The following is a 22,711-nucleotide window of genomic DNA, read 5'->3' on the forward strand; positions in this document are numbered from 1 at the left end:
TCAGCCTCTAACTCCAGAAGCTCTCTTTTCACCAGTTGCTGATTCGACCAACTCAGAGACTTTGAAGCCTCAACTTTCTGCTGTTCTTACGCCATATCCTCGTCCTTCGAAGCTTTGCAAGTCCTCTCTACTGTCATACTTTAAGAAAAAACTAAATTGGAACTCTTGACAAATGGTGGGGAGATTAAGTCGGAGCTAGGCCAGAGTGTTCTTATGAAGCCTGCAATTACTGATCCTTTACCTACTGCTTGTGGACACTCCACAACAGTAGCACACGTTTATCATCCAGCTGCACCCGTTTCACCTGTTTTCCACCAGTTAGCATCTCAGAGCGAAGTGAGCCATTCACCACCCCTTGAGGACGAGCGGGCTGCACTTTTGCCAAAATACGAACTCTCTCCGATTATTATTTCTAGTGACAACTCCTTTAATGCAGGGGAGGGGGTGCCTTCTTCAGCGGTCTCCCCTTCAGTTCCCCATCGGTTGGCCGGGCCAGATGGGCTGACTGTAGGTTGCCACGACTCCCTGCAGCACCATGGCACCTTCCTACCACCCAGTCCCCCGGCAGCCCAATGGATCCGGAGTTCAACAGGTAGCATCCATCCAATGTTACCACGAAGGTCCTCTAGTGGGGCTGCTTATAGTTCTCAAACAGACTTCTTTAAAGGCGAGCTTAACGATCAATCACTCCTTGACCTCTCCTGTCTTTAATCTGATTCTCAGAGTGGTGCTGCCAAGGATCCTAACACTGTGCCCCCTCTTACGCCTACCGAAATCAGCTTGGCCTGGCCTCAGCTTTTGCAAACTCTTCAATCCACTGTGCTGGCCTTGAATTATCACTCTGACAAACTGGACGTTCAAGTTGACCTGCTGAACACACTGGCCTCTTATGTAGCTGGTATTGATAAAAAAAATTGAGAATCTCAAACAGCTCATTAGTAGAGCAGAGACAAATCCAATTATGTTCAACCGACACGTTGTTGTTCTCCAATCATTGAAAGTCTGTCATCCTTACCCACCTTTTTAAGTTCAGTTGTATGTGAAATTAAGAGGCTATCTTCAGTGCCCGTGTCCTCGGCACTCCCGCTGAATCCAAGTGTTCCCTCGGATTTGGTTTGGGGGCTCACCCAACCAAAAACATCAGATAAATTCTGTCTTCTCAAGAGTGTAACTTCGACCAATCCTCCTCGGTCAGCTGCTTCAGGAACTCCGGAATTGGTCACCGAGGTTAGGGGTGCTTTTACGTCTCCTTTTTCTCCCGAACTTGAGCCGGTGGTGCTTGCCTCTTCTCACCCTCCTCGCACCCCTGCACAACCTGCCTTAGTTCAAACAAAGTCCTCACGAGTTGATTCTGTGGCTCATCCTCTGTTGAGCAAGAGGGAAAAAAAAAAAAGACTCCGCAAACAATGGAACAGCAGGCGGAGCCAACCCCTTCAAGGATCTTTGATAAATGTCCGACCATCTACTCACCCCGAGGTGCAGCTGCCTTTGCAGTCCCAAGATGCACCTACGGTAACTTCACTTCCCAATCCCCTTCAGCTTGTGCCTGTCAATGTTCCCTTGGTGGGAACAACCGTGCAAGAAACCAATTCTCCTCTTAAGGACTATCTGGTTCCAGGTGAGAAATGCAACTCTGTCAGTGTGATGGGTTCAGCAGCCCCGTACCAGGGTTGTGGAGGTTCTGCTCGCCCTGTTACCACACAGCTTATATCCAAAACTGTCCACGGCAATACGAATGGTGATGCTTTGGATCCTAGTTCCCCTAATTCCTCTAAATTGCCGTCTGTCAACAGAAGCAGTTCTCCTGCAATTCTACCACCAAGCCTTCGGACCATCCCCGTTGAAAATGTGGTTCTTGGGGGCTTTGCAGGTCTACCGAATGTAGAGGAACAGACACAATTTCCAGTTCCCATGCATCCTCTAATGACTCTAGTGGAACGCTCAGTTTTAAAAGTTGTGTTTACCCCAGAATACTGCTCCAGGGGTCCCCACGACATATTGAACAGGGGGAATATTTTAAGACTCCTTAACGCTATCTTGGATCTCAACTACATCGGTTCTAAGGACATTGTGTCCATTGAATTCTTGGACTCTAGGGGGCCTTATCCAAGAGACTCTACTTTGGTCACACTAATTTCTGCCACAATAGCTGAGACTATTCTTGCCAGGAAAGATTTATTTAGCTTGTGGGGTATTACAATAACTTCCTTTAAAGAGTCTGGCTATCCTGTGTTACTAGCAGAACCTCAATGTTTGATGGCTCCCACAGCTTCGAAACCATTCTCAATCTTGAAAGGTGCCCTGGGTGGCTCCTCCACTTTTACTGGTACCTCCCACACTGGTTTTGGTTCGAGGGGGTTTTCCAATCAGGACTGGTTGCCATCCACTCTTGTGCACAGCCGCCCCCATTGACCATTACGGGTGGGAGGTTCTGTTCTAACACCTGGATATCTGTCCCTATGTTCGTGGAACATCAACGGGGTTGTGCATAAATTTGCCTCAGCCGACCTCTTAACATTTTTCAATAGTCACAATATAATTGCACTTCAGGAAACCTGGGCTGGGCATAGCTGTCCACTGCCAGGGTACTTAGAAATATGGAAGCCTGCCCATAGAACGAGCAAGAATGGCCGTGCCAAGGGCGATTTAGCCATTTATGTGACTGTTAAACTAGATGGGAGTATACTACCTCTGGCTTAGGAGGATAACTGGATCCAGGGGATTGTCATTAGGAATGAAACTACGCAGGAGACCCTTGTAATAATTAATGTTTACATTGCCCCCGGATCTAAGGGAAAAAGGAGCAGATTGTCTCGATTGATGCAGACTGTGGCCAGTCTAGTGGGGGACTAGCCACACGCTAGTTACCTTAAAACTGGTGATTTTAACATGAACCTGTTCCAGCATACAATGGAGACTCTTGAGGGTCCAGATTGTGGTAACTGCCAGCTAATTCCCGAACAATCAAGGACCCAGGGATGTTTGCACTGCCCGTTGGGAAAATACTTAGTAATGCATCTCAACAGTATGGGCTTTAAAGTTTTGAATGGTCGCTTATGTGATGATGTCCCCCCACGGTGGACAAGGTCCGATGGTCGATCTCACTCCTATTTAGATTACACCATTTGTAACATTGAATTGTTTCCCCGCATTGAAAGGTTTCTGATTTCCTCTCGGAGTGAGAGCGACCATCGTCCACGAATAGTATCTATTAAATTAAGATTTCCTGTTTATGATGTCATGAGGACAGTGGGTGGTGGCGCTTGTTTCGAATCACTAAAGCGTATAAAATGGAATGCTTCTATTAGTGGCACAGTACTGGTTGAATGTATTAATTTTTTTTTATTCTGAGGCATTGGGTTGTGCGTCCCCAATTAAGTCATGGGTGAAACTTTCTTGCCTTTTATGGTTAAAATTTCACCAACCCATGCGTAATTGTGCCCCATCTCGGTCTTTTGTTGTTTCCAGGGAAACCAAGGATTTCATGAAAGTACGGAATAGGCTAGCAAGGGCAATTAGGAAAAGCCCTGATTCTGAGAGTCTATTTATTGAATATAAACAACTGAGGAAAGATTATAGGAAGGCTGTTTATGATGACTATCAGACATATCTTAGTCAGTTTGGGGTTAAATTTTTTAGCGCAAGCAAAGATCCAAACTCCTCAAAATTTTGGTCCCTTATTAATAACCTAAACAGTAATCAAAGGGGCACGGACGTTGTTGACATTTCAGAAGGAGTATGGGCGTCTTATCTAACCACCCATTTCTTGGATAGTAAGCAGGATGCAGAATCATTGGATGAGGGGGTCCATCGATTTATTCCAGCTTTACTTAAAATGTGTCCCTCATCTACAGGGTCTCTAATCTCCTCGCAGGGAGTAAGGAAGTCCTTTCAATTGCGCCTCCCCCATATTATCTCGAAGGCTAAGCAATTTGGAGCCCTTGGCCCCAATGGTCTTCCACAGGTGTTATTCAAACAGGATCCTCTCCTTTGGGCCAATCATTTTACAAATTTGTTCGAACACTGCCTCTTAACTTCAACAATCCCTGAGTCCTGGCGTGGTGCCATCATTCATCCTTTATACAAAAATGGCTCAAGATCAGACCCTGACAATTTCAGGATGATAGCCCTGCTGGAGGCTAAGTTCTAATTCCAGCCTCTTGCTGCAGGATCTCCGTGTTTGGGCTGAATCGAAGGGTGTAATCCCCATAGTTCAAACGGGGTTTTATGCTGGCTCAGGCACTTCAACCAACTTATTAGCACTTTCTATCTTGATTGACAGGGCGATCTCGTCAGGCCTGATGCTGAATTGCTGTTTTGTGGACTTCAAGGCAGCATTTGATCGGATCCCTAGGAGTGCCCAATGGGCCAAATTGCAAAGTTGGGGCATCCCTTTAGTACTTTTGGGTGCCATTATTGAACTCCATACTAACACCTGGGTCTGCATTAAGCTTGGAGATGGGTGCTCCCTATCTAGGAAAATTTCGACCACCCGTGGTGTGAAACAGGGCTGTGTACTTTCTCGTCTTCTTTTTAATTTGTTTATTGCAGATATGACAACATCTCATCCCCCCAAGATTGGTGGCTTCAGGCTTGGTCATCTGCTTTTTGCCAACGATCTAGCCTTGTTTAGTTGTACTAACATCGGTCTTCAACGGTTGCTTAACGAACTCGCGATGTATACTTCCGCAAACCGATTAGAAGTTAAGCTGTTAAAAACAAAAGTGGTCCCCTTTGGGAGGAAAAAACATTCGGGCTTCAGCTAAAACATTGTTTCTGACCGGTCCTACAAATACCTGGGGGTGCATTTTGACTCTAGGGGCAGTTTTGTTAAACATAAGAAGGAAATCGAACTTAAACTGTGGCCTTGCAGGTGGCCTTTTCCAAATTGGCCAAAGTTTTAAAGGGGCCGACCCTCCTGCCCCTAATGAAAGTCATGAGAACAAAGATTACCCCTTCGTTGGCTTATGGTCATGAAATTCTGTTGGGCAAAGGCTCGTGCCTATTAAATAGGTTGGTTAATAAAATCTATAAAAGAGTCTTTCATGTTCTGCATTTGGCATCACCCGCGCAGGTACGGCTAGAGTTTGGGCTTCCAGATTTGGTGGCAGTTGACGCTGGCGCATTCCTGAAGCTGTGTTACAAACTGCGTCAGGCCTCGGACGGCCACCTGGAGGCAGTCTTGTGGCAAGAAATTAGTGGGCTAAAACCAAAGTGCATTTATTTCCAATTTTTGGTTGAATGTAAACGGCGACTGGATGCTGGGATCTTTGGGAAAGGAACCCACCCTATTCCTTGTTTAAATCAAAGATTAAAAGGCTTATTCAACTGTACTCTTATTACTCAGACCGTTCTCTTCTTGTCCATCGGAAGCATGCCTGGGCATTAATTGGTTCTTTTAAGCCAGGTATGTCCTCCAGTTTTTTCTCTTGTACATATGGGTTTTGGTTGAAAAAGGCCTTTTTGGCCCCAAGGATGGGTGATTGGTTTTTTTTAAAAACATCTATCCCAATGGCAGCTACCCCCTGGGAACAGTGTGACATGTAGAGGCTGTAGAAATATGGATGAAACCATTGATCATGTGGTTTGCCTGTGTCCAGCTTTATTAAAGGAGCGTAGACTTTTGCTCCGGAGTAAATGGAATGAATTGGGAATCCGCTCCTGTCGACAAGCAATCATCCAGTATCTGGACCCAGGTAATCCAATGTTAAATGTGTTCTTGACCAAATTTATTAAAATTGCACAATCTAAATTTAATGGCACTGCGAGCAATGAACACGTTTAGTTGGAACTCTTTCAAGCTCTTGCCATTTTTTCCGTCATTGGTTAGGATGAGGTACACTAACAGTATATGTTGATGTTTAGTGCAAATATTATTTTATGCACCATGCACTTTAGGGCTGTGCCTATGTACATTGCTTTGTGTTTTATGCGGGGCTCCGGGTTGGGTGGTTTGTCTTTTAATATATTGCATGCACAATTTATGGTGTGCTTTTGCTTGAACTCAGTTTGTGAGGGCACTTATTTTCGATTGTTATTATTTTATTTTATTTTTTGCTTTGCTTATTTGTATTGGATTTTATGATCTGTACAATAAATTATTATACCACTAGTTAGAAATAGGGTGACAGAAATATGTAGTAAGAATTCCCGGGGTATTAGTTGAAGCAGCAAGGAGATTGGGAAATCCATTTGAGAATTTTTTAAGGAATTATACACAGAAAGCTTAGCGGTGTCACCAGAGACACTTAAGAAATGGTTAAAATATTTAGGTCTCACTGCTTTGAGTGAGGAGGACAATAGAGTTTTGAATGAACAGATAGGGCAGGTTGAAGTAGAGCAGGGTTACAGTCTGATAAACTAGAGAAAGCGCCAGGCCCGAATGCTTTACCCAATTAAATTTATAGAGTCCTAGGAAATAGTATAACGAAAGTCTTGAGGGGGTTTGTGTAATAATATCTTAGAAGCCAGAGGTATGCTCCCCCCATTCCTGGAAGAAGGCTACCATTACATTAATCTTAAAACTAGGGAAAGACCCTGAGTGCTGCAACTCAGATAAGCCGATTTCCCTGTTAAATTACGATTATAACATTTTTGCAAGTTTGTGAAGTGGCATAGAGTGCAGTGTTGCAGAGTGAATTGGCATAGAGTGCAGTGAACACAGAGTGGAGTGGTGGAGAGTACAGTGGCAAAGAGTGCAGTGGTGCATAGTGGAGCAGAGTGAATTGGTATAGAGTAGAGTTAAGTGGCATGAAGTGCGCTGGTGCAGAATAGATTGGAGTGGTGTGGAATGATGCAGAATGTAGTGGTGGAGATTTTAGTTGTGTAGAGTGCATTGGCATAGAGGGCAGTAAAGTGGTGAAGAGTTAAGTGGTGCAAAGTTGAGTGTAGTGTCCTAGAGTGCAATAGCATTGAGTGCAGTGGCATAGAGTAGAAGGGTGCAGAGTAGAGTGGCACAGAGAGCAGTGGTGCAGGCTACAGTGATGCGGAGTAGAATAGAGGGGCATAGAGTGCAGTGACAAAGCATGACTATGTAAAGTAGCGTACCATGCAGTGGTGTGGAGCGCAGGGTGGTAGTGGAAAAGTGCAGAGTAGAGTGCAGAATGGTGTAGAGTGCAATGGTGCAGAGTCTAGTGGCATTGAGTTCAGCAGCAGAGAGTGCAGTCTTACAGTGGTGTAGAGCGCAGTGGCATAGAGTACAGTGACGCAGTGTAGAATAAAGTGGCATAGAGTGCATTGACATTCAGTGCAATGGTGTAGAGTCGTGTAGCATGCAGTGGTGCAGAGTAGTTTGTAGAGAGTGCATTGGTTTTGAGTAAAGTGGTGTTGAGAGCATTGGCATGGAGTGCAGTTGTTTAGAGTACAGTGGCGTAGACCTAAGTGGCATGGAATAGAGTGGTACAGAGAAGAGTGGCGTGGCACAGAGTAGAGTGATGCAGAGTGGAGTGGCACGGAGTAGAGTGGAGTGGCACGGAGTGCAGTGGCACTGAGTGCAGTAGCTTAGAGAGGCAGAGAGTGCAGTGTTGCAGAGTAGACCATTGTAGAGTGCAGTGGTGTATAACAGGGTGGTGTACAGTGCATTGCCATAGAGTGCAGTGGCATAAAGTGGTGCAGAAAGAAGTGGCATGGAATACAGAGGTGCAGATTAGAATAGAGTGGTGTAATGTGCAGTTATGTAGAGTACAATAGTGTTCAGTGCTGGGGCATATAGTGCAGGGGTATAAAGTGTTGCAGAGCAGTGTACAGTAGCTTAAGATGTAGTTGTTCAGAGTAGAGTATAGTGGTGCATAGTGTAGTGGTGCAGAGTAGCTTGATGTAGAGTGCAGTGGTGTGGAATGTATTGGTTTTGAGTAAAGTGGTGTAGAGTACAGTGGCACAGATTAGACTGAAGTGGCGTGGAGTGGAGTGGTGCAAGTAGAGTGGAGCAGAGTAGATTGACACTGAGTGCAGTGGTGCAGAGCAGATTGCTTCAGAGTTGATTGGAGTGATGCATGGTAGAGTGCAGTGGAATAGAGTGGTGTAGAGTGCAGAGTACATTAGAGTGGAGTAGAGTTGATTGGCATAGAGGGCACTGGTATGGAGTGGTAGAGAATAGAGTGGAGAGATGTAGTGTGAAGTGGCGCAGAGTGCAGTGTTGCAGAGTTGAGTGGCATAGAGTGGAGTGGTGTAGAGAGCAGTGGCAAAGAGTGCAGTAGCGAAGAGTAGAGTGCATTGGTGTAGAGTAGAGAGGCCTACAGTGGAGTGGTGCAGAGTAGAGTGTGGTGGTCTGCGAGTGGAGTATGCATGATGTGGTACTACACTGCCATTGCAGCCAACACATCTCCAATTGAAATACCCACTACATTTGCACAGACATACAGTTTTCCTGATAAAAGTACACAAATGATAATCTGTAGAAATGGCATCATCTGGTGTATTGATTTGTTTTGATTGTATTAAAATACTTGTTTCCACTACACTTCAGAATTAACAAATAATGTTCTTCATTTGTGCTTTTCTAATTCTGATATATTCTGAGAATCTGAACAGTTCATTTACAGACATTTAAATTTTGTGTGCTAGAAAACAAATATCGTACAGCCTTCCTCAAGCAGACCCCCTGTAGCCAGCATTATTGGGACATAAATCCTCTCACTTTGCAACCAGAGGAAGATAAGTAAACACCTAGGGCCAGATGTATGTAGGTTTCCTTTTGCGAGTTGCAAATTGCGAGTCCCAGCGACTCGCAATTTGCAACTCGCAAAAGGAAATGCAGAAAGGTGTCTCAGACACCTTCTGCGACTCGCTATGGGGTCGCAAAGACCCACCTCATGAATATTTATGAGGTGGGTCGCAGTTTGCGACCCCATAGCGAGTCTAGGCACTCACGGGGAAGGTGGCCTGCTGGAGACAGCAGACCACCATGTCCGTGACTGCTTTTAAATAAAGCAGTTTTTTTTTTCCTCTTTGCAGCCCGTTTTCCTTAAAGGAAAATAATGGAAGGCCTTTTGCGCCTCGCAAACTGCGTTTTTGGCTGTTTGCAAGGCGCAAAAGGCTACCTACATCTGGCCCCTAGTTCCCTGGAAGACATAGCCTAACATGCGACTTCTGTCTTTGATTTCACAGCAAACATGACAAGATAAGAACAAGATTTAGAGGCCTGTTTACAGAAATCAAGCATTGGTAGAAGAATACATTAAATAGAGTTTGGGCAACGGAAGGGGCAAACTCAAGCTGGACAGCCTAAAACAAATAAAGCCAGCAAATAGAAAGCAAGTAAATATGAGTTACAAACCACAAATTCAATGGTAACTTATGGACAGAATGCATTCCCAGGGAAGCTTTCTGAATGCCCTCAAGATGTCGTTAGCAAACCAGACAGCTGTGCTGTCTGTTAGGCTTCAACCTAAAAATTGATAAACATTTAAAATACAGACAGTATATCCACACCTGGATCTGTTGCTGGCCCCCTTGGACCCTGTGCTTTTCTTACCCTTGAAACATGCTCTGTACCTCGATTTAAGTGTGGGCTGCTCTTCCCCTGCTCGGACTCTGCACTGTTCACCCTTTCTTTGGGCCATACACTTTCCTGTATTCTGCCCCCTGGTCCCAAGTAGAGATGGGTGAACAATTCTACTCCGCCCGTAGAGTTTGGTCCACTCCGCATTCTGCTTTGAGCGCAGAGTTCTGACAAAACTCAACCATTGTGGAGTTTTTTCTTGCAAGCGGCACACCAATGTTAAGTTGGCGATCAAGAATTTGTGTCCCCTTGCGTGATTTCCAGATGCTAGAATGCCTCCCAGTGAAATTTCTCATCACGGGCTGACCCAGCAAGTAACGACCATTCATGTTGAGAAAGCTGCTGCTTAAGTAGAAAATCTACACAAGCAGCAGAAAGAAGCAGTGCCCTCTGGTACAGCACGGATACCTGGTGGTAAAAGTCACAGTGTGCAGTGTGACGTACCCGATTCTGCCCGCTCGCGGAATCTCGCAGAGTTTTTACATAACTCTGCAGAGTTCCACAGACTGAAACTCTGCAAGTTCGGTCCACCCCTACACCCAAGGGGTTGCGGGTAGCACAGACCCCTACAGGTCTTTTGGAGTCGGGCATTCACACCCCTTCATGGGCACCCCAACATTTCAGGGTGCCCCATTCAGGTCAAGGGCAACAAATATCTGTGGGATATTGAAAACACAGGGGCCCTTCATCACAGTCTGCGGGGGGGGGGCATTATTTTGCATTACACCACTGCCTGGACCACCCTTGAGCACTGTTCTGGCTCTCTATTACCTTTAGAAGCTGTGCTGCTCCTCCTCCCTTGCAGTCCATACTGCTTTTTTCAATAGCCCTTTTGACCCCCACGCCCCCAAAAGGATAATGACAATAGTTCTTGGTTCTTTTTAGTGCAAATATATTCACCCAAGCTACTAACATACAGTATATGTACAGAATGTCTGGGCAGCAGCAATGGAAGCTTCACAACGGGTAGGAAATAAATGTTCACTACTGCTACCTATGTGCTACCTCTTCTATGCATTACCTAAGCTTGCAAACGTCATTTCACTGTACAAGAGACAAAACTATTGCCATTGTCAAAACTTGTTTTCTTTTCTTGTCATTATTTTTTACCCGCTGGAGCCCAGGACAAGAAATAATTATATCCGAATAAATTTCAGAACCAAGTGAGTTATTCATGCTTGAATCTGGAACGCAAAACGTCTAAGACTTTGACAAATCATACTGAGAATGGCAATCTAATGAGAGTTGAAGTCTGGTCTGGATATGCTAGATATGCTTTCATTAAACAGATCTCTCACGTTTATTAGTTTCATGGGTCAGTGCCTCGTCCACTTCAGGCTTTTTAACCTTTGCTTTCTGTGCCATTGTAAAATCAGGAGTACAGGTCCCAGAATGGAAAGAAAAAAGCCTGGCCTGGATGAGCTACTAAACTTGAGAGTTTTGGATATAGAAGAGAAATGAGTAAAATGAATCTAGCTGCCTTATGTTAATTTAGATACCATGAAAAAGAAGATTTGACAGAAGACAATCTGTTTGAGACACACATTGTAAGTAATTCATACGTCCTCTCCAGTGGAGAAACATTATAGGGTTACCAGATAGTTCCATGGTATCACGGAGGGACATTGTGCTTTAGTAGTGACTTTTCATGAATAAAGTAATAGTGGTGCCCAATGAAGGTACGTGAGAATAGGATCCAGAACACACTTTCAGGGCAGCCAGATAAAATACATTTGCCTACTGTAAATTTATTTGGAACTCACTTTCAGAGTCACTGCTTAACCAGAAACTATGGAATGGATCTGGGCCTCGGTTGAAAACCTCTAATCTAATATACTTTCCCAGTTTGAATTTTGGATCATAGAAATAAATGACTGAATTACAATGTTTGAAACGAAGGAAAAGCACAGAACTGGATCATCGCGTTTTTAAAAGATATAGATATCTGGTAGGCTTTTCATTGCCAACATTAGGCAAGATGTTATTGTATGTTACAAAAACATATATTTTTACCTAAATGCTCTAATTACTCTCCATCCATATAGGCGTAGAGTGGCTCCATGTCATGTGCCACACCATCAAGTCATCCTGGCATTGCACATTGCATTCTGGGACTTGTAGTTGTGTTGTGAGCAGGAACTCAAAAATCCTTGCACGGCAAGTGTGGCGTCGTCTGAAAAAACCTAGGGACCTCATTATGAGTGGGAGGGAAATGGTTCGGTGCCCCCTGCTCCTCCATTCTAGAGTTACCACTACAGTGAACAGTGCGTCATTTGAGTCCGTGGTTGCTGATGGGACTCACTAACACTAATTTTTGGGACCATCACTTATTTTTCCTCATTGGACACTGACCCAGTGCAAGGAAGAGAAAAACTAACACAGGAGAACGAAGGAGGAGGGAAAAACAGAAAAACAGTAATAGAGAAGACAACACCCCGCAAGAGACAGATAAAGGGGCAGGCAGTGTCTGCTGGTGAATGAAGGAGCTATGAGGTGAATTCAAGACTGCGTTTTTGGCGCGCAGACATTTAATAGCGCAGGCTGCGGGCTTCTGAGCAGAACTTACTCACAATTTAAGCACTGAAGTGGGGCCCCAATGGCTGCCTATGAAATGAAGGATTACCTAACGAAACTTGATGTACTGCACCAGATTTTCATATTTTCACCTTAAAATTTCTCTGAGGCGTTTTGGCCTCTTTCATGTTGGGCGAAAACACTGGCTCCATGGCAATTACTGATGATCTCCGAATCCTGATGGGGTCGGAAACCCCGCTGTTCGGTGGCAGAGATGTTCTGTGTTCGCTTCCAGAGGAATATCCTACCTCAATTGACTGAACTCATTCTATTCAAACCTACAACTGGATCGAACTGAGCAGCTTGATCCAGCCCACCTTTTCTCGTGGGTGTTCTAATTAAGTGCACTTTAGAGCTAATAGGCTCTTCCTGTGTTTTCGATAACGGTATTGGTCGATTTCGTTTCCTGCATCCTGTCAATTCATTCACTAAAACAGATCTACAGAAAGGAAAATTCTATATAGGATTTAAATTAATCCAATTGATGAAATTAGGTTAATAAAATCTAGGCCTCTATTAGAGAAGATGATCCTTCCTAGGATATTTAGCCACCTGCAGGAGCTCGAGCTCAGTAGTTAAGAAAATCTTGAGGTTAAAAGGAGTGACAGATGCAAATGACCTCACTTAGAAAATAAAGACGATCAAAGCCGGCACGATTCTCGTGTTGGGATCTTAAAACAGCGAGAGGCACGGAAGTAGAATAAGGGCCGTAAAAAAGACATAACGCCAGTTAGGAGAGAAACACCTAGGGGCTTACTTACAAGACCCTTGCGCCGTCGGTGCGTCACTTTTAATATGAGAAAAAGTGGCTCACCAGCTCAAGGGGCAAGGGGCTTGTAAATAAGCCCCCGAGTCTTTTCTTTGCTCAGATGCAAGCTGCTCCGAATCAGCAATATGCACAGAAACGTTATAACGCTGCAAGCCGAATCCACGTTTCTGCACGTCCATTCCAACGTGGCTTGTGCTAAAGTTTAGAAATTAGTTGAACATCGATAAATGGGATATCTTGACCCCTGCTCATACTTCCACGATCGCTGTCCTTACAAATGAGGAGGGTCCCACCTCCCAGACAATACTCAGTGAAGCTCATTTGACCAAACTGCAATATAGTTGGCCTTGCTCTCCCCAAAAATGGTGCCAAAGTCAGTGTGACATTCTCAAAAGTTATCCACAACTACAGAATCCCTTATTGCATTTGTCACTCCTTTCAACTACCAAACAACTCAACACTTACTCAACTACAATCTCTACTTTCACCCTTTACATGCCTACTGGTGTGCTGCCAGGCCTAACAACCATTTTACCCGCGACCAACCAACCATTCCTTTCTCAATACTGACCACCAACGAACCTGCCTGTACTAAGACCTGTGGTGCTGTATTTCAAGAGTTAAGACTAGGACCAGGACCTGCTCCAATGAACCCCCACCCTTGCAGGAGTTCTGCAATGCCCTCGCCACCCATTTCCGCCGCAAGATAGAAGAAATCCACAACAGCTTCAACCCCAAGACCCACCGACAGAGCACAGACCCCCACGAACCCAACGCCCGAGCAACACCAACCTCCTTCATACCTGGACCCTCGTCAACAAAGAAGACATCACCAACACCATGGCCTCCATCCACTCCGGATCCCCATCGGACCCCTGCCTTCACCACATCTTCAATAAAGCAAGCAACATCATCGCACCCCACCTCTGCGACACCATCAACAGCTCTTTCGAGTCAGCCACCTTCCCAGAAATCTGGAAACACGTGGAAGTCAACGCCCTACTGAAGAAGCCCAAGGCGGACCCAGACAACCCGAAGAACTACCGACCGATCTCCCTCCTCCCCTTCCCAGCCAAGGTCATCGAAAAAGTCATCAACGCCCAACTTTCCCGTTTCTTGGAAGACAGCAAGGCGATCGACACCTCCCAATCCGGATTCCGAAAACATCACAGCATCGAGACCGCACTCATCGCAGCCACGGATGACATCAGGACCATGCTCGACGAAGGCAAAACCGCGGCACTCATCCTCCTGGACCTCTCCACAGCCTTCGACACGGTTTGCCATCACACCCTCTGTACAAGACTCCACAACACCGGAATCCGCGACAATGCGCTCAACTGGATCTCGTCCTTCCTCTCCGGCAGAACCCAGAGAATCCGCCTTCCACTGTTCCTGTCAGAGGCCTCCAAGATCATCTATGGCATCCCCCAGGGATCATCCCTCAGCCCAACGCTCTTCAACGTTTACATGGCCCCTCTCGCCAACATCGCACGGTCCCACCACATCAACATAGTGTCCTACGCAGATGACACCCAGGTGATCCTGTCCCTCACGAAAGACCCTACCACTGCAAAAAATAACCTCCACAATGGACCCCACGCCATCTCCAGCTGGATGGAATCGAGACGCTTCAAACTAAACACCGACAAAACTGAGATCCTCATCTTCGGCTCCGACCCCTCAGCATGGAACGACTCTTGGTGGCCCAGCTCCCTAGGTACCGCCCCCTCGCCCACCACCCACGCACGCAACCTGGGCTTAATCTTGGACTCCACTCTCAGCATGACTCAGCAGGTCAACACAATCACCTCCTCCTGCTACAACAGTCTCGTGAAATCTGTCACCCACGCCCTGATCAGCAGCAGATTGGACTACGGCAACGCTCTATACGCAGGGACAACGGCCAAGCTGCAAACAAAACTGCAACGAATACAGTACGCATTCGCCCACCTCATACTTGATGTCCCACGCCACAACCACATCTCCCCCCACCTCAGTGACCTGCACTGGCTACCCGTTTAGAAGAGGATCACCTTCAAGCTCCTGACGCACGCACACAAAGCTCTCCACAACACAGGTCCAGCCTACCTCAACGACAGACTCACCTTCCACGCCCCCACCCGACCATCTCCGCTCCACCAGCCTCGCACTAGCCACTGTCCCCCGCATCCACCGCACCACTGCCGGAGGAAAATCCTTTTCTCACCTCGCCGCCAAGACCTGGAACACCCTTCCGCTCCACCTACGCCAGACCCAGGTCCTACTGACATTCAGGAAACGCCTCAAGACGTGGCTCTTCAACCAGTAGCGTCCCCCTCCTCAGCGCCTTGAGACCCTAACGGGTGAGTAGTGTGCTTTAGAAATGTTCTGATTGATTGATTGATTGATTAGCGGAGCAGATTTAACCCCTTTGCTGCCAGGTCTTTTCCCCCTCAGGTGCCAGGCCTTTTTTTGGCTATTTGGGGCAGGGCGCGCTTAGGCCCTCATAACCTTTTGCCTACATAAGCTACTCACGACAAATTTGCGTCCTTTTTTTCCAACATCCTAGGGATTCTAGAGTTACCCAGACTTTGTGGGTTCCCCTGAAGGAGACCAAGAAATTAGCCAAAATACAGTGAAAATTTCGTTTTTTTCAAACAAATGGGGAAAAAGGGCTGCAGAAGAAGGCTTGTGTTTTTTCCCCTGAATATGGCATCCACAATAGGTTTGCTGTGCTAAAATCACCAGTTTCCCAGCTTTCAGGAACAGGCAGACTTGAATCAGAAAACCCACTTTTTCAACACAATTTTGGCATTTTACTGGGACATACCCCATTTTTACGATTTTTTGTGCTTTCAGCCTCCTTCCAGTCAGTGACAGAAATGGGTATGAAACCAATGCTGGATCTCAGAAACCTAAAAATTTCTGAAAAGTAGGCAAAATTCTGAATTCAGAAATGGGTAATTTCTGTAGATCCCACAAGGGTTTCCTACAGAAAATAACAACTGAAAGAAAAAATTATTGAAATTGCGGTGAAAAAAACAGCCATTTTTCTTTACATTTTACTCTGTAACGTTTTCCTGCAATGTCAGAGTTTTGAAAGTAATATACCGTTACGTCTGCTGGACTCTTCTGGTTGCGGGGATATATAGGGCTTGTAGGTTCATCAAGAACCCTAGTAGTGGGTTTTCATTCTATACCAGGTATACAGCAATTCATTTGCTGAAATATAAAGAGTGGAAAATAGGTATCAAGAAAACCTTTGTATTTCCAAAATGGGCACAAGATAAGGTGTTGAGGAGCAGTGGTTATTTGCACATCTCTGAATTCCGGGGTGCCCATACTAGCATGTGAATTACAGGGCATTTCTCAAATAGACGTCTTTTTTACACACTGTCTTATATTTGGAAGGAAAAAATGTAGAGAAAGACAAGGGGAAATAACACTTGTTTTGCTATTCTATGTTCCCCCAAGTCTCCCGATAAAAATGGTACCTCACTTGTGTGGGTAGGCCTAGTGCCCGCAACAGGAAATGCCCCAATCACAACGTGGACACATCACATTTTTCCAAAGAAAACAGAGGTGTTTTTTGCAAAGTGCCTACCTGTGGATTTTGGCCTCTAGCTCAGTCGGCACCTAGGGAAGCCTACCAAACCTGTGCATTTTTGAAAACTAGAGACCTAGGGGAATCCGAGATGGGGTGACTTGTGGAGCTCTCACCAGGTTCTGTTACCCAAAATCCTTTGCAAACCTCACAATTTGGCTAAAAAACACTTTTTCCTCACATTTCGGTGACAGAAAGTTCTGGAATCTGAGAGGAGCCACAAATTTCCTTCCACCCAGCATTCCCCCAAGTCTTCTGATAAAAATGATACCTCATTTGGGGGGTAGGCCTAGTGCCCGCGACAGGAAATGCCCCAAAACACAACATGGACACATCACATTTTCCCAAAGAAAACAGAGGTGTTTTTTGCAAAGGGCCTACCTGTGGATTTTGGCCTCTAGCTCAGTCGGCACCTAGGGAAACCTACCAAGCCTGTGCATTTTTGAAAACTAGAGACCTAGGGGAATCCAAGATGGGGTGACTTGTGGAGCTCTCACCAGGTTCTGTTACCCAAAATCCTTTGCAAGCCTCAAAATTTGGCTAAAAAAACACTTTTTCCTCACATTTCGGTCACAGAAAATTCTGGAATCTGAGAGGAGCCACAAATTTCCTTCCACCCAGCGTTCCCCCAAGTCTCCCGATAAAAATGATACCTCACTTGGGGGGTAGGCCTAGTGCCCACGACAGGAAATACCCCAAAACACAACATGGACACATCACATTTTCCCAAAGAAAACAGAGGTGTTTTTTGCAAAGTGCCTACCTGTGGATTTTGGCCTCTAGCTTAGCCGGCACCTAGGGAAACCTACCAAACCTATGCATTTTTGGAAACTAGAGACCTAGGGGAATCCAAGATGGGATGACTTGTGGGGATCTCACCAGGTTCTATTACCCAGAATCCTTTCCAAACGTCAAAATTTGGCTAAAAAAACACTTTTTCCTCACATTTCGGGGAAAGAAAGTTCTGGAATCTGAGAGGAGCCATAAACTTATTTCCACCCAGCGTTTCTCCAAGTCTCCCGATAAAAATGATACCTCACTTGTGTGGGTAGGCCTAGTGCCCGCTACAGGAAATGCCCCAAAACACAACGTGGACACATCACATTTTTCTCCAGAAAACAGCGGTGTTTTTTGCAAAGTGCCTACCTGTGGATTTTGGCCTCTAGCTCAGTCGGCACCTAGGGAAACCTACCAAACCTGTGCATTTTTTTAAACTAGAGACCTAGGGGAATCCAAGATGGGTGACTTGTGGAGCTCTCACCAGGTTCAGTTACCCAAAATCCTTTGCAAACCTCAAAATTTGGCTAAAAAAACACTTTTTCCTCACATTTCGGTGACAGAAAGTTCTGGAATCTGAGAGGAGCCATACATTTCCTTCTACCCAGCCTTCCCCCAAGTCTCCCGATAAAAATGGTACCTCACTTGTGTGGGTAGGCCTTGTGCTCGCAACAGGAAATGCCCCAAAACACTATCTGGACACATCAAAATTATCAAATACAAAACGACCTGTTTTTGAGGGGGCACCTGCGTTTTTGGTCCTGGGCTCAGCAGCCACCTAGGGAAACCTACCAAACCCAGACATTTTTGAAAACTAGACACCTGAGGGAGTCCAGGGAGGTGTGACTTGCGTGGATCCCCCTAAGTTTTCTTACCCAGAATCCTCAATAAACCTCAAATTTAGCTAAAAAAACAAATTTTTCCCACATTTCTGTGTGGGATCACTGCACCGGGACACATTTCCTACCACCCAACGTTCCCCTCAGTCTCCCGGTAAAAATGATACCTCACTTTTGTAGGAGGGCTAAGTGCTTGTAACAGGGAAGAGCCAAAAACATGGCAAAATTGAGGGGGAACCAAGTGGGTCCAAAATGACAGGTTGAAAAAAAACATTTTTAGGCTGACAAGTGCAGCAGAATTTTTATCGGTATAGATGAGACAATGCTGGGTGGTACGAATTTTGTGGATTCCTGCAGATTCCAGAACGTTCCATCACAAAAATGGGGAAAAAATGTGTGATTTCCAGCAAAGTTGGAGGTTTGCAGGGCATTGTGGTGAATGGTGCGGTCTGCATGTGAAGCACACCACCTTGGACTCACCCAGATGTTTAATTTTCAGATGTGTCTAGGTTTTGTGGATTTTTCTACATGGCAGCGTCCCAAACTCCAAAAAGTGCAGCCATCACCATTCCAAGTGGGACGATTTTGAGAGTTAGCCAAGCTCTCATGGCCCAAATGTAAAACCAAAACCCCAAATAATCAAATGTCCACTTGCTTACCGTGGGATAAGATGTTTTAGTATGTGGGGGGAGCTGAAAGACTGTTACCACCTTCAGTTGGGGTGGGGGCATAACCATGCCCATACTGGTTGGTAGCCACCACCACCCTATTTTTTGTTTTTTTTATTCCCTGGCATTTAGTCGACTTTCTGCCCCCTGGGGTGTGGATCGGGGGTGATTGCCACAATCTGCCCACTGGTGGGCAGAACAACTTTGGCCCCATTTATTTTGTGTGGGGGTATGGTCATACCCCCACCGTCTTATTTTGAAAAAAAATCTTCCCTGGTCTCTGGTGGGCTTTCTGCCCCCCTTGGGGGCAGATGGACCTTCCAAAAATAGGCCGATCTGCCGGCCAACAATAATGTGCCCCCATGGGGAGTGACCCTTGCCCAAGGGGCTGCCCCCTCAAACAAAACACACACAGACACACACACCAATCCCTGGTGCCTAAGTGGTTTCTGCCCCCCCGGGGGCAAATCGGCCTAATAGGAATAGGCCGACCTGCCCCCATGGTGGGGCAGAAGTGACCTAATATAAATTTTCCCCCCAGGGGAATGACCCTTGCCTAAGGGGTCGCTCCCCTTTCATGAAATTGACACAAAAAATAAAAATCCCTGGTGTCTAGTGGGCAGATTGGCCTAATAAAAATAGGCCATCTGCCCCAAGGGGGGCAGAAATGGCCTAAAGATAATTTTGCTCCCAGGGGAGCAGCCCTTGCCTAAGGGGTCGCTCCCCACAGATCAAAAAATGAAAAAAAAATGAAAAAGATGACCTGGTGCCTAGAGGTTTCTGCCCCCCTGTGGGCATACCGGCCTAATTACAATAGGCTGATCTGCCCCCAAAGGGGGCAGAAATGGCCTAAAACAAATTTGACCCCCCCAGGGGAGCGACCCCTGCCTAAGCTCCCCTCATGTGATACTGAAAAAAAAAAAATCCCTGGTGTCTAGTGGTTTCTGTCCCCCTTGGGGGGCAGATTGGCATAATAAAAATAGGCCGATCTGCCCCCAAGGGGGGCAGAAATGGCCTAAAGATAATTGTGCCCCCAGGGGAACAGCCCCTGCCTAAGGGGTCGCTCCCCACATATAAAAAAATAAAAAAAATAAAAAAAATAATCCCTGGTGCCTAGAGGTTTCTGCCCTCCCTGATTACAATAGGCTGATCTGCCCCCCAGGGGAGAGACCCTTGCCTAAGGGGTCGCTCCCCTCATGTGAAACTGAAAAAAAAAAAATCTCTGGTGTCTAGTGGTTTCTGCCCCCTTTGGGAGCAGATTGGCCTAATAAAAATAGGCTGATCTGCTCCCAAGGGGGGCAGAAATGGCCTAAAGATAATTTTGCCCCCAGGGGAGCGACGCTTGCCTAAGGGGTCGCTCCCCCATATAAAAAAAAAAGAATCCCTGATGCCTAGAGGTTTCTGCCCCCGGGGGCAGATAGGCCTAATCACAATAGGCCGATCTGACCCCAAGAGGGGCAGATAGGCCTAAAATAAATTTTGCCCCCAGGGGAGCGACCCTTGCCTAAGGGGACGCTCCTCACATACAAAAAAAAACAAAAACAAAAATAAAAAAATCCCTGGTGTCCAGGGGTTTCTGCCCCCCCGGGGGGCAGATCAGTCTAATTAAAATAAGCCGATCTGCCCCGGGGGGGGGGGGCAGAAATAGCCTAAAAATAAATTGTTCCCCTGGGGAGCAGCCCTTGCTCAAGGGGCCGCTCCCCTTATGTCATAAACAGAAAAAAATCAAAATTCCCTGGTGTCTAGTGGCATTTCTGCTGCACTGTCGCATCACGATCAGGCAGCAGAAATGCTCAGAGAGACATGAAAGGAGAGGAAAGACCTTTCTTCTCCTTTCATGCCTCTCTGCCCCCTCCACATGATTGGAGGAGAAATGCTTTTGCATTTCTCCGATCGGCCCTGGAAGCTGAGCTTCCAGCGCGGAGGGGAAGGCCTCTGATGCTGACGTCATCAGATGCCACAGTGGGGTCAGGGGAAGGGGGGCGGGGTGGAAGGGGAAGCGATTTTCCTTCCATCCCTGCCCAGGGGAGGGGGGTGCTTGGCCATGGGCCCATAGCAGGACCAGCTCCTTCCGGGCTCCCTAGGGGTTAATGAACTTTCTATAGCATTTTCTTCTCCAGGAGATATTTCCCCAATAGAAATAATAATCCCTCGTTGCTGTTATTTTTGTCCCCTATTGACAATCTTCATTGTCTTTGATCGACTTATCCACTACTATTATCCCTTGAATAATGTTAAGTAATTATGGGCCATATGTACGAACACATTTTCCCATTGACACAGAGTGGGAAAAACCCTTTGCCACATCTGGCCCATAGTATTTACAATAAGATTCTTGATAAAAAATAATAATTATTACAAATATAAATATAAGTATATGGGTTGACTTTAGAATGCTAACCTATTGGTTTTGCCAATGCTTTTAGGCAATGACAGGTCAACAGTAATTCTGAATATGGGTTTTCTTTTAAAGAAAACCCATTCCAAGATGGCCACCAATGTGTACGTATTGATACATGTGCAGTTGTACTTTGAGAGGTGTGCTTGCATGTCGGTCATGGTGCCTGTATGCATGCACTGTGATAAATGTAGGCCCTTTCTAATTTACCATTCTTCCAAAGTAGATGTCTACTATAGAGTAGTAAATTCAATTTTATTTAAAAAATGAAAAGCCTGTGCAAATCTGCTTTAAAAAAAGAAAAGTGAGCGACCTTTTACTACTTAGCAGCTGTAGGACACTTACAACAAAATAAATTAAAAATATATATATATTTTAAAGAGAAAGCAAGAGCTGAAGCGGGTCAAGAGTGGGGTGGGGAACATTGGGCTGGGGGAGACAGTGCCAGAGGAAAGAGAAAATGCATGCACTCTTATGGATTGCTTACTAGAATATTAAAAATAGTCCTTGTAACTGCAGTGGAAGGCTACAATTTAAAGAGTTCATTACAACACTAAGGAGAGTAGGACAAACTCAAGAATAAAGAGGAAAGCCATCAAATGATGAGCAGAGAACTGAGATAGCAAAACAGTCCATTTATGGTCATCAGGTTAACCAAAAGTCCATTTTGAGTATATGTTATGTATTGCAAACATTAGGTCTGTCTAAATACAGCTAAAGCTCAGGTAGCTGAGACCTAAAAAGAAAAAAGCACATATAAAATTTGCTTGCAATTGCATGTGCTTAGAATTTCAACAGCATTGTTAAATAGCCAGTTATAACATAAAAAATATAACACAAAAAAACATATTGTATTTATTTTCCATAATTAACAAGGTCTATCTAAGTGTGAGGTCTGGGTCTGTTATCCAGAAACACAAAGCACGTAAATCAACATGAGCTTCCACTACAGCAACAATATTACAATTAAAACCAAACCTCACAATCATCAGATTGCCATATTAAAATGTATTAGCTGTAATCAAATGCTGCATCTAAAAGGATAAATTGAGTGGCAAACTAGAACTCCATAAAATGTATTCTTCACACCCAAATCTTGAAAGACTGTGGTTTCAGGAAACTGCCGTATGGCGTGGTACAACCACAGAGGTTTTAAAAAATATCTTTGTAAATCCATCAAATAGGGTGAAATACAGAGTATATCCTGAAGAGATATTTTTCCAAGCCCACATACACAGTGTATTATGTCACTTCTCAGGCCACCAATGAGATGTTTGTTCCTTAATTTTAAGTTGTGTAAGTCTAAATCTCAAAAAAACTCACAAAGTATTCTAGGTAGTAGTGGCCACTGAGATATCTCTGTGGATTAAAGGGAATATAATAACATTCAGAGTGCACTTTGAATATCAACAGCAGACAATATAATAACTTGCAGTGTACACTTTGAATATCAACACCGGACCATAAAATAACCTGCAATGTGCACCCTGATTGTTGACACCATAACATTGATGGGGCACAATATGAAGGACCAAATATGAGAAATATACTATAGACAGTTAAGTAAATCTAGACATTTTGGGCCTCATTACAACCCTGGC

The sequence above is a fragment of the Pleurodeles waltl genome, chromosome 12, assembly GCF_031143425.1.
Source record: "Pleurodeles waltl isolate 20211129_DDA chromosome 12, aPleWal1.hap1.20221129, whole genome shotgun sequence".
Lineage (NCBI taxonomy): Eukaryota > Metazoa > Chordata > Amphibia > Caudata > Salamandridae > Pleurodeles > Pleurodeles waltl.